This window comes from Syngnathus typhle, linkage group LG15 (assembly GCF_033458585.1).
Source record: "Syngnathus typhle isolate RoL2023-S1 ecotype Sweden linkage group LG15, RoL_Styp_1.0, whole genome shotgun sequence".
Lineage (NCBI taxonomy): Eukaryota > Metazoa > Chordata > Actinopteri > Syngnathiformes > Syngnathidae > Syngnathus > Syngnathus typhle.
The window spans coordinates 1941664-1952546 of NC_083752.1; positions in this window are offsets into that span (position 1 = coordinate 1941664).

Below are 10883 nucleotides of genomic sequence, written 5' to 3' on the forward strand. Positions count from 1 at the left end.
AGCTTTACTTCAAATCATATTTTTATTTGTATGCTGCAGATCAAAGTTTTCTTTTTTTTTTTTTTGTCCACATTGAGATGAAGCGCATTTGTCACCTCCTCCAAACTATGACCGTTCCTACTACCCATGATTAATTGAATTGAATTAAAAAGTCATTTCCATTTGCGATTTTATTTTTTCAATTGATTAGATTTTTTTAAATTCTTTTTCAATTACAGTATTTAGTTTTTAAGCACACCCCCTGCTTCTGTATCTATTTCAAAATATGTACTTTTATTCATTATTTCTACTCATTTTAAATCCCAAATGGGAAATGTGCTTATGTTATTTCTTTCTTTCTTTGAACCTATAATGCTTTTCTTACGATTCGCATTGTCACGATCATCAACATGCCACTTACAAGCCGAGGGGTGAAAAGAAGTGCAACGTTCAGGGTGAAGAGTTGTACAAAGACAGATAGAAATTATTGTACGTATGTTGATTATCATGAAGAAAATTCTCTGTCTATATAAATATATATACATATGTAAAATACATGCATACAGTATTTGATTATATTATTGAAGATATTAGCTAAAACGATGAATATTGTTTGTATTTTCAACCTATTGTTATGCATTTTGCACATTTAGATGAACAATAACATTACTTGTATGTAGTCGGCTTCGTGCTATGCAAGGACAGCTTTGAACCACCTATCATCGACCTTGTCTCCATTGTGTTTCAGATTTACAAGCTATTAGAGAGCGGGGTGGAAAAAAAGAAAAAGAAGCTTAGCCTTTTTTTTTTTCATATATCTGCTGTCCACCCATGAGTTTTTTTTTTTTTTTTTTTTTAATGAAACCATGGCTATACAGGGTGACATCAAAGAAAAAAACGCAGATTATCTCTTTTGTTTTGTGCTTCGGATTTGCCAGTGCTCAAAGAGAAAATGGCTTTCGATGTTGATTGCACTTTTTCTCCAGGGTCGTGCAATAAAAGGCGCAAGACAAAAAGAAAAAGAAAAAGAAAAGAGTGACTCTGAGAGAAGATCTTCCTTTCAAATATGTTGAGGAACTCCATTCTATTGCTGGCATTGGACTGAAAAGAAACTAAGTTGAGATAAATGAAAGAGTCCAGTGGTATTTTCAAGGCGGGTCAAGTTTCGCTCCATTGCTATGCGCCACAGAGAGAATGTGAAACAGTGCAATCATGAGCTTCCGACTTTCACTCATTTGCAGAGCTTTCATGTATATATAGTATCACATGTGTTACTTGTCACAATCTTTGCTTGGCTGCTTTAATTTGAAGCCAATGGACATCAGCACTTGCAGTTGTTGTTGTTTTTTTGGTTCTTACTAGATATCTACTGCCGTTTTTTTTTTTTTCCTTGTGTTCTAATTTTCACTGAAAAACTAACAATGGGGAAAAAAAAAACATTTTCTAAAGCACAAACGATATATGGAGAGTACGGACAAAGAAAGGACACTACTTATAGACTCCACTGGGATGTGTTGTGGACAGGTTTGGATCAAGTGGTGAACCTCCTGTAAATGTTTCCGTTTCTTTCTTTTGGTTATGATATGGCCCTGTAGATTCTGATTCACTGCATTAGTCTTTAAATAAAAAGGAAACAACTGAGCGCGGCTACCGCTGTCTTTATTTGTATATAGGATCAAAATGAGATTTAATGATCATCATATTAATTATTATTTGTCGCCTAGAATATATATTCACTGCAATTGAAATTGACACAAGAGCAGCAATGAGAGGATATAATTCTTTTCGCACTTTTCTTCCCTCTCTCCGCCTCTGCTCTCAAGTGAGCGCCTCATCCCTTTCTTCTCCCACCATGAAGCCGCGGCACCGTGAGACTTCAGGTGCAGAGGAACGTGCGCTCCTTGCAGAGAAGCATGTGAGCTCTGAGAGCATTATATAATAAAACGGCTTCTTACTGGCAGAAGAGCACCAGAGGAGATTTTTCTCTCACTCTGTCGGCCTTCTCCTTCGTTTCTGCTTCCGCTTCATCGCTTTCTCCCCAAACCACAAGCGCAAATTTGGACTCGGGCTCATAACAAGCAGGTATCGTAATCCCATATGGTCTTTTGTGAGCAGAAACTTTCCCTGACAATACGCTTTAGCAAACTTTGTTGCTGAATAATTTGAAGTTTCTTTTACGCCCATGGTCCCAGTAGGCGGTCAAGGTCATGCCAAAGCAAAACCCCGATCATTCTTATTGATCTTTCCTTAAAAGAAAATCCCTCCTCCCATTTTCTTTTCAAATTTCACGGGAGCTGCAAAACACCGGGCACATTCAGAGCAGCATATGGCAAACTAATAATAAATAGCTATACAAAAGAGTATTTGAAGAGCTGCAGAATAGTTAACAGCATTCATACGTAGCAAGGTAAAGCCATACATGTATCCAATAAACCAGCAGAGCACTGCGAAGAAATAATACATGAACAAAACAATCCCCATGCATACCGTGCAATCAGCTGTGAATATAAACTCAAAGTAACAACAGTGAGCAGCGTTTGTATGCGGCGACGATGGATCAGCAATGCCATACACACGGGCACTTAACAAGCAACGGAGTCACAATCAAACATAAATAAATCATCCGTGTACTTCGATTGAGAGCCGTGTCGGTTGCTAGGACTGACAGCAGCAGAAAGGATCTGCAATACGCACCCGCCTCCTGCAATGATGTCAAAACAGATGACCTTCCAGCCCCAGTCTGTAAAAATTGCCCTAGAAGACCATTCTCGGTGAGTAGTTGCCTCTATTGAGTCATAAAAGGTCCTCAGGAGGTCCTCTTGTCCGCCAAAGGACCTCCTCAGTAATTTGAGTCAGCGCTGGCCTGCTTGCTTGTGGACCAGTCAAGTGGATTGTTCACATCTGGAGTTCACTGACTCTAGGACCATTTCATGATTTTTTTGGAACCACAAAGTCATGAGCTCAATGTGTAATGGTTCTAAGGTGGTTCCTTGCAGAGCGCCGTGTCAGAGACCTCTTGAAGAGGTGGTCTGTCATTATTATTTAGTTTTAAACTTGGGCTTCACTGCACATACATTTGAACAGAATAGGAGCAATTTTCCAAATTATTTGGCTTTTGCTTCTCCCATTAGGCTTCAAATTCTCGACCAATTGAAACACACGAAGTGCCTAGCGCCCCTGTGATTTTTTATTTCTTGTTCTTTCACTTCTGCTAGGTTTTTTTTTCCCCCTCCTTTGCCATTTTTCCTTCAGGGGACATCAGCATATGTGATTTGTGTCTAAATGGGAATGAATAAATAAATGCAAACAGTCAAGCAAGGGGCAATAGTAGTACAAGATAATTGCTTGAGGCAGCAAACCCAATAAACAGATTTTTTTCGTGCGTGGTCTAGGACCGGGCTGTTGTTTTTTTGTCTTTTGTTTGGCTGGAAAAACTCGGAAATGACATTTTTAACCCTTACGAAGTGTGCTCACAATAGCTACTTATTAAAGCAGTCGAAACCTACGACTTCACCAAGATAAATAAAACAGTGACTCAAATACAAATATATATATATTTTTTAATATTTCTAAAAGCCGTGATATGAACCGATCAGGGAAAGAAAATACAGCAATAGTACTAGAATAAAATACAACAATAATGATAACGATGATTCGTGTATGAAGTTTTAATATGCACTCCCCTGCTTGCGTGGGTTTGTCATTGTTCCTAATCTCTCACCATTGTGTCCCCAAATCTTGGCATCATCCCCGCCACCACCACCACACATTCAATTCTCCAACTTCACCAATTTCTCTTTGTTGTGGTCCAAGTGTGTGTGCATGCACGTTGACTACACAACGGCAGAACAAAGAAACAATGTATTATCCGCCTTGCATCTGACAAGCCTACGCGCACACAATAGCCACATTATTCCCGTGTTTTGTGAATTCTCATCTCAATATAATCACTCGGTGGGGATTCACACTTAGTAATTCCAAAAGTGGAGCTTAACAAGTATGTGCCCATGGGATGTTTTGCATTTATAGTGCTCGCTTTTATTTGGATTTTGAGATATTTTTGATCATTTCCAAAAGGGCCTAAGTGATTTGTAACCCTATTGGCCGTGCGCATTTTGAGCACTCAGCCAATGTCTTCCATCGATGGCCTAATCCATCTTCACTAGCTGTGATTGTCTAAATGGGTTGGAGATAAGACGTACATGTTTTTAACTTCAATGGTGTTTGTTTGTAAGGTAGATTAGGTTGTCATAAAGAGGGGGACATTTTGTCATTACTCAAGAAAAACTGAAATGATGTGGAACAAATTGTGTTTTTTCTGGAGAATAGTTGAAATTGAAAAATTAATAGCTCAAATTTGTCCTACTTGATGGTGTCCTCGTATGCTATTTAATAGTCTACTCGAGTTTCACCTAGTCATCGGTCTTCTGTGTTCACTTTGACCATAGTTTCACCCCGCAGGGATTGTAAAAGTTGAAACTTGTGTTCATTTTCCGCTCATAAAATGGCTTTTTTGCCTTTTTTCCTCATTCCCCTTCTCCAAAGTTCTCGCAGGCCTCGCGGATGTCCTTTGTCGAAACCAATCGCTGGCACGCGTGTGATCTAACAAGCTCGGAGGTTCAAAAGGCTAGCAAGCTCCTTTCTGCTCAGCCACACATTGTCATTCAATCATATCCTGTTACCGTGATATGCCCCGTTCAAAGCTTCTGCTCCGAGAGGCAAAGAGAAGCCAGTGAAAGGGCACAAATTGCATCCAATCGAATTAAAAGAGCAGAACGTATTTCGGGAGAAGGTTGGGGCGGTGATTTCACTTTTGCCAATTAATACTTAGAGCAGATAAAAAAACATTGACCCTGTTTTTCTACTTTGCGGAAGTGACTTCTTGACTACACAACGCCGTGTCAGTCGTAATTCTGATAAATGGCTCGGCTGCAGAAGCGACACAATATCATCCTCGTGGGACCAGCTCACAATAGCATCAATCAATAAAGAGCTTATAACTTTGTGACCGAGGCTGAAGCACGGCGTGCGACATTAATCGGACGTGTAGGTGACACACATGGTGCTTCTACGCAAGAAGAAAACAGCTTGGTTTTTTTTTCCATTCTGCTATTTCTTCCATTAAGCCACCTTGTGTTCCGTGCATGCACGCTTCGGCTCTCAATCTTGCTCTTGGCGTGGAATGGCGGGTAACACGCAAAGTGCACACGCCAAATGGTAAATCAAGGCCCGATCGACCGCGCGGGCCGCGACTTGACACGCATCTCACACCCGTTTACCGGGGGATGCACGGGATGCTAAAGGCATCCATCAACAGACAAATGCAAACACCGAAGAGAGCAAATGGGTCCTGAGCGGAACGTCGGCAAATGAAAACATATGGGTCCCCCTCCTCCGAGGGGAGCCAACAGCAGTTGTGCTTACAAAGAAATATACTGTGGCGCGGGTTAACATATGCGGCTCTAAATCTTTGTCACTAGGTCTTGCGCAATCATTGATGACTAATTGACGACGACTGTACAGCCAACAGGGCAAAATCTGTTCCGTAAGCCTCTTTTTGTCCACACTCATTCTTTTCGAATCAAATACGAAAACATAAGATTACGAAAATTTATGAGCAAAGAAAGCATTTTTGTCTGTTGCCGATGTTCGAGACGGCAGCAAATGTAAAGCGGGAAGCAGCGTGCTAATTTGCTTGGATCTTCAAGCAATTTGTCCCGTAGGTCAACGTTTTTTCTGTCGTAAAACTTGCATTCCAATTTACAACTGCCTAAGTGCGCACTTAACTTAAAGACTCCTAATGAAAAGATGTAAAAACCATAAAACTAACAAGTATTTAATGGCAAAAGTGAAATGCAATCTCATATGGAAACTTTGAATATCCATACAAAAGTAAAAAGGATCTTTATTAAAAGATCCCATTTTAACTCCAATGCAATTATGATTCCCAAACCATCGGACAATTGTAGAAAGAAACGGAGCATTGAGAAAGCGCAAATCAGCCTCTTGCAAATCGGGTTAATCCTTTGTTGCCCACTGAACTGAAGTCTCTGATTATATTTCAAACTTTTAGTTGCACCCAACATCTTTCATTCAAATGATAGGGGGCAATGAAGTTGAAAAATCACAAATTGCTGGGCAAGGAGGCGTCTCCAGCTGCCTCTTCTTAGCAAATGTCGCCAGCATTTGTTGACAATTATTCAAGGTCCGTTTGATTTGACATGACTCACTTAAAAATTTCAGATGATTCAAGTACACGGGGGCCAACTAGAGGACAAACGCATTTCATATCCATCATTGCCAAGTATTTCCACTTCCTTAAATAGCACTTAGTGAAAGACACGCTCTTTATTTACTGCATATGTGCGTGTTGGCGTTACACCTCCACGTTTGCGCTGCTAATGCTGATGTAGTCTAATTTGCAGTTGTTGACATTTGCAACACACCCTCGAGGCAATTCATTTTCCATTTCCCCCATCCGTGTTATTATTACCGTTATTATTTGGTGGTCATCCAGATTGTGTCATCTTGTGCCGTGAGCCGTCCCAGCATGGAGCAAAGACGGCGCGATAGATCAATACGTTTCTGGTCGGCCGCTTTGAAAGGCTCAAAGTATTATTAATGGGATGCTGCAGAGGAAACGCTCTTGAGAATGAAAGGATGAGCTAGGGAGGCAGTGGCTTTATTATTCATCGGCTCATCTCACTGCAGTCAATCCAGCAGGGGGGGGTGTTGCAATGTTTGGATGATCACAGGCAAAGCGTACTTATTAGCCACTTGATCTCATTTCAATATATGCATGTGCGAAGATAAAGCAGAGCTCGTGCGTCACTGCTACCTGGCATGTTTGTCACTTGCATGTGTCCTAATCTCTCAATAAATGTGCTTCACTTTCACTTCCATATTATTGCTGGAAATGAAACTCGTAAAAGTCTACACTCTGAAGTTTGTGTTTTGTGGCCAAGGCAAAAAGCTCCCTCTTACTTGGAAGCAATTAGATAAGTGAGGCCTGAGTAAAAAAAATGATGAGAGAATCTCGTTAGGATAGTCAAGTTCCACTCAGAATAGTCCAGGCCAAGTGTTTGAGAAAAAGCAAACATGGTTGTTTTGAAATACGGGAGAAGAAAATGGCGGAGATTCAAACCCAGAACAGTGGCAGACCTGCCAACCACCAGGACATGCCTTTTCTAGTTTGTGAAGGCAAAGCATGCTCCGAGCCTCAACTACAAGGCCACGCTAGGTTAGCCCGTGATTGACAGGCCATCAGATACGACTCCGCCGGGGCACATGGGGCCCGGCGCTATCTTGCCTTTACCCTTTCTCACTCTACCTCTCCAGTGACTCCTCCGTAGCCCGAGCTCCCTTTCATAGCGTCCGCTGCGGGCAACCTTCACAGCCGACGGTTAGGGAACGAGACCGGGACAGAGAGATATGCAGGAAGAGATCCAAGGTGTGGAACAAGACAGGGCGGATGAGAGATTTGAACGCCGGCCAGAAAAAGCATCAAGAGTTATCAAGCAAAAACCTCACAAGGAGCTGACGCCTCGAAAATGCACTACATCAAATCATGTATCCAAGTGGCATTACATAGCGTCTTCATCTTTATCCCCTGAGTCTTCAGTCCGCCGCTAAGCACTTAGTCATTGTGCCGACCGCATGCAATTCATCGACACGGCAATCCGTTTTCCAGCCCGAGTTGACAAGGAGATGGTTTTAATGATAAACAATCAGACGCACCGCCCACATATTGAGTACACACTCCCAATCCAAAAGTGCACAATGACTTTTTTTTTTTTCTAGCAAGAGGTAACTCAGTCAGACATTATGTCTGCTTTTGAAAAGTAGTGATAAGAATGGTGAAAGTTTATAGCTCCACTTTCTTGTATAAATTCAAAAGTTAATGTTGCACTCAAACAGGAAACAACTGGGGGTATGGAACAGGTCAATAAATTAATACTGCATTTGGGGTTATGGATTTTACCCATTGGATGGATTTGGTTAATACACCCGTCTTGTTTATGGGTGATGGAAATAAAAATGTGGCACTGTCACAATGTGAAATTAAATATCAACCAGCATTTTTCTTTTTTTCCCACACAGACTTCTGTGCGCACCAACCACGCTATTGCGTTCCACAGCAGAAATGTGTTTCCAAAAACAACAAAGAAATATTGCTGCTCGGCCTTCTCTGTCACAACATCCTGATTGGCCATTAAAAACTTCCTATTCACTTGAAAAACTCTTTTCTTTACGACCCGGAATGACGCAGTTGCGGTCTGAAAGGGACGTTGAATGGCATCCTAATGGCGGCTGAGTAAATAAATGAAATGCGGTGCCGTGCTTTAAAAGGCTTTCAATGACAGCAACAAGAGCTTGATAGTCAGTGCGTCAGTAAAATGTTGTTTGAAGATTGCCCCTTGTGATAGTCCGTCCCCTTTTGTAGCTCGAATGAAAACATTTGGCGACAAAGCTTTTATCTGCACTAAGGTAATTGTGTCGGTCGGCATGGCTCAATACTTGTCCGAGGAGAACGGACGGGATTGCTGTCTACTGCATTGATGAGGAAGTGGTGCCTTCTTGAATGAAAATCAAGCTTTTTTTTTTCTCAGTGCACATTGAAAAGTTTGACTTTCAGGATTAAGTTTTCAAAAACTTTGCCCATTCATCCATTTTCTGTTGGTAGAGGACATCGCTGGAATTTTAGGAGTTCTCTTACCCCGAATGACCGTCTGTACCTTGGCTATTCATTGCGCCACCATTGTTATTCGGCCGTGACTTTGGCCGCAGTTGCGGTTTATTTCCGATAAAGCCGTGACTCCGACGAGAGCGGCAACAATAGGGGAAAAAAGAAAATGGAGGCTGAAAGCAAAACTGGCTGTAAATCTACCTTTGGGATGGGAGATTATAAGTGCTTCACATCAAGCAGAGCAAATTCAACATAAAGACGCGATGAAAGCGGCCCGGCTTCATTTCCACTCTGAGCTCAGAGGATAGGTTAGTTGCTGGCAGCCACTTCACAGGGATGACTTTTGTGTGCACAAGTAAGGAGAATCCGCTTGACTGGGAATGTTTGTCAAAACCACAAACTGTTTTTTTATCGTGAGTAAATACGGATTCAGTAGTGGCCCTTCTGGTTCACATAAGGCTTGTTGGTGTAAAATCGGTTCAGGTGGAAAATACTCGCTTACGCAAGCACATCCCGAGCGGTTTTGTTCTGACCACAATGTGACTTGCAAGAGAGTTTCGGTGGGGAAAAAAGAAAACAGCATGCGATCTTGCAAAATCAAATCCAATTCGATTTTTGGAAAGAAAATATTGGATTATAAGGAGAACCCAGGGTGTTACTTCATAAGGGCTCACCGGAGAGACACTGCATAATGTTACGAGACAGGACAGGCTTACTAAATGGGTCAAATATAAATGTGCTGCTAAAATTGTGTGTAACAACATCACAAAGACACCAATAATGACAATAGTCCACTCAGAAAATTGATTTGCAAAGATGAATTGCAAAAGCTATGACAATCCGATTCTCCACTGAGAAAAATCATCACGTCTTGTTTTCTCCTCTGATTTTTTTTTTTTGCAAGGTTACATCACGCCAGGCGGCTTCTCGCATCCAACGGTGTTTACAATATCACACGTCATTGTGCTCGCACAGCTTGACGCCAAGCAAGTGGGGCTGCGACACCTGGAAAGCTGGACTCATAGTGAAGCCCGGGCATCTTTGTGATAAGTCACGTTAATATAGATCACAACTTCCTAACCCCCGTTCAGACCAGCATTTAAAGCTGTTTGAGCCAACAATGCTATTATGTCTGCACAAACAATATGCTTTCATAAACGATTATCATTGGAGTTGTTTTTTATTTTGGGCAGACGAGCCAAAATATGAGCCACGGTAATAGCGGAGCTGTCACTACCCAGGATGCACCTAATTGGTTGGTTAAAAAATGAAAAGCCTGGATGATTTGGATCAGACCTTCTGTCATTTATATTTATGCACACCTAAAGCAGATGCTTTTGCTTTTTAGACATATTAATGAGTTCTGACAAGCATAAATCAGGCAGCTTTGGGGAGTTTTGAAAAATCCATCATGCTCTTTTTCTCTCCTGAACTCATACTGCAAAAAAAACTAAAACAAAATCTTCGCCGAGGTAAGCGAGTGCATGAGAGCACAGGTGCACCGTTAACATGGGGACGTGCCAATTTGGCTCATATGTGGCCTGTGACTATTGAAGCAAGCAAATTGAATTTGACATCTCCCTCTCTTGCTGATTTTGTCTGTGTGCGCATCGGACTAACAAAAGAATCCAAAATAAGCAACAGACTGCTGCGATGATATTAACCCTTTGCCCTGCATTTTCAGAGTGCATGTTCATCATGAATAGGACAAAATAACGATGGTCACAAGTCTGTTGTTGATCAAAAAACAAATACATTGAAGTAGCTTGCACAATTGCCATCTGGTAATACTGTCACTTGTGTTGGCAAAAAACACTCTATACATTTGTTTTCATACTCTGACTAAAGGAAAAAAACATCCGATACTACTTTAGGAATCATGTGGGATGACATACATTGAGGTCACCACTGATGGGGTGAAAAAGTTGTAACTCTAAAAAGCTGCATAGTTAGATCAAATGTTTTTAACATTATGGAAATGATATAGAATTCATAAAAAAATCGATTTACCCTACGCACAAGCAATTATTTGCAGAGGCAGCCAGAAAGTGTGCATTCGCGTATATTCAATCTTGCAAGATGCGACTCTTCATGCTTTATTTACAGGCTAGTTGACTTTGAGCGGTGCCGCACGGTTAATGAAGCATCTGTGGCACACTTAAAGATGATTTACCACCCCTCATTTGCAACCAATAAACAGGTGGTGGTGATGGTTGGA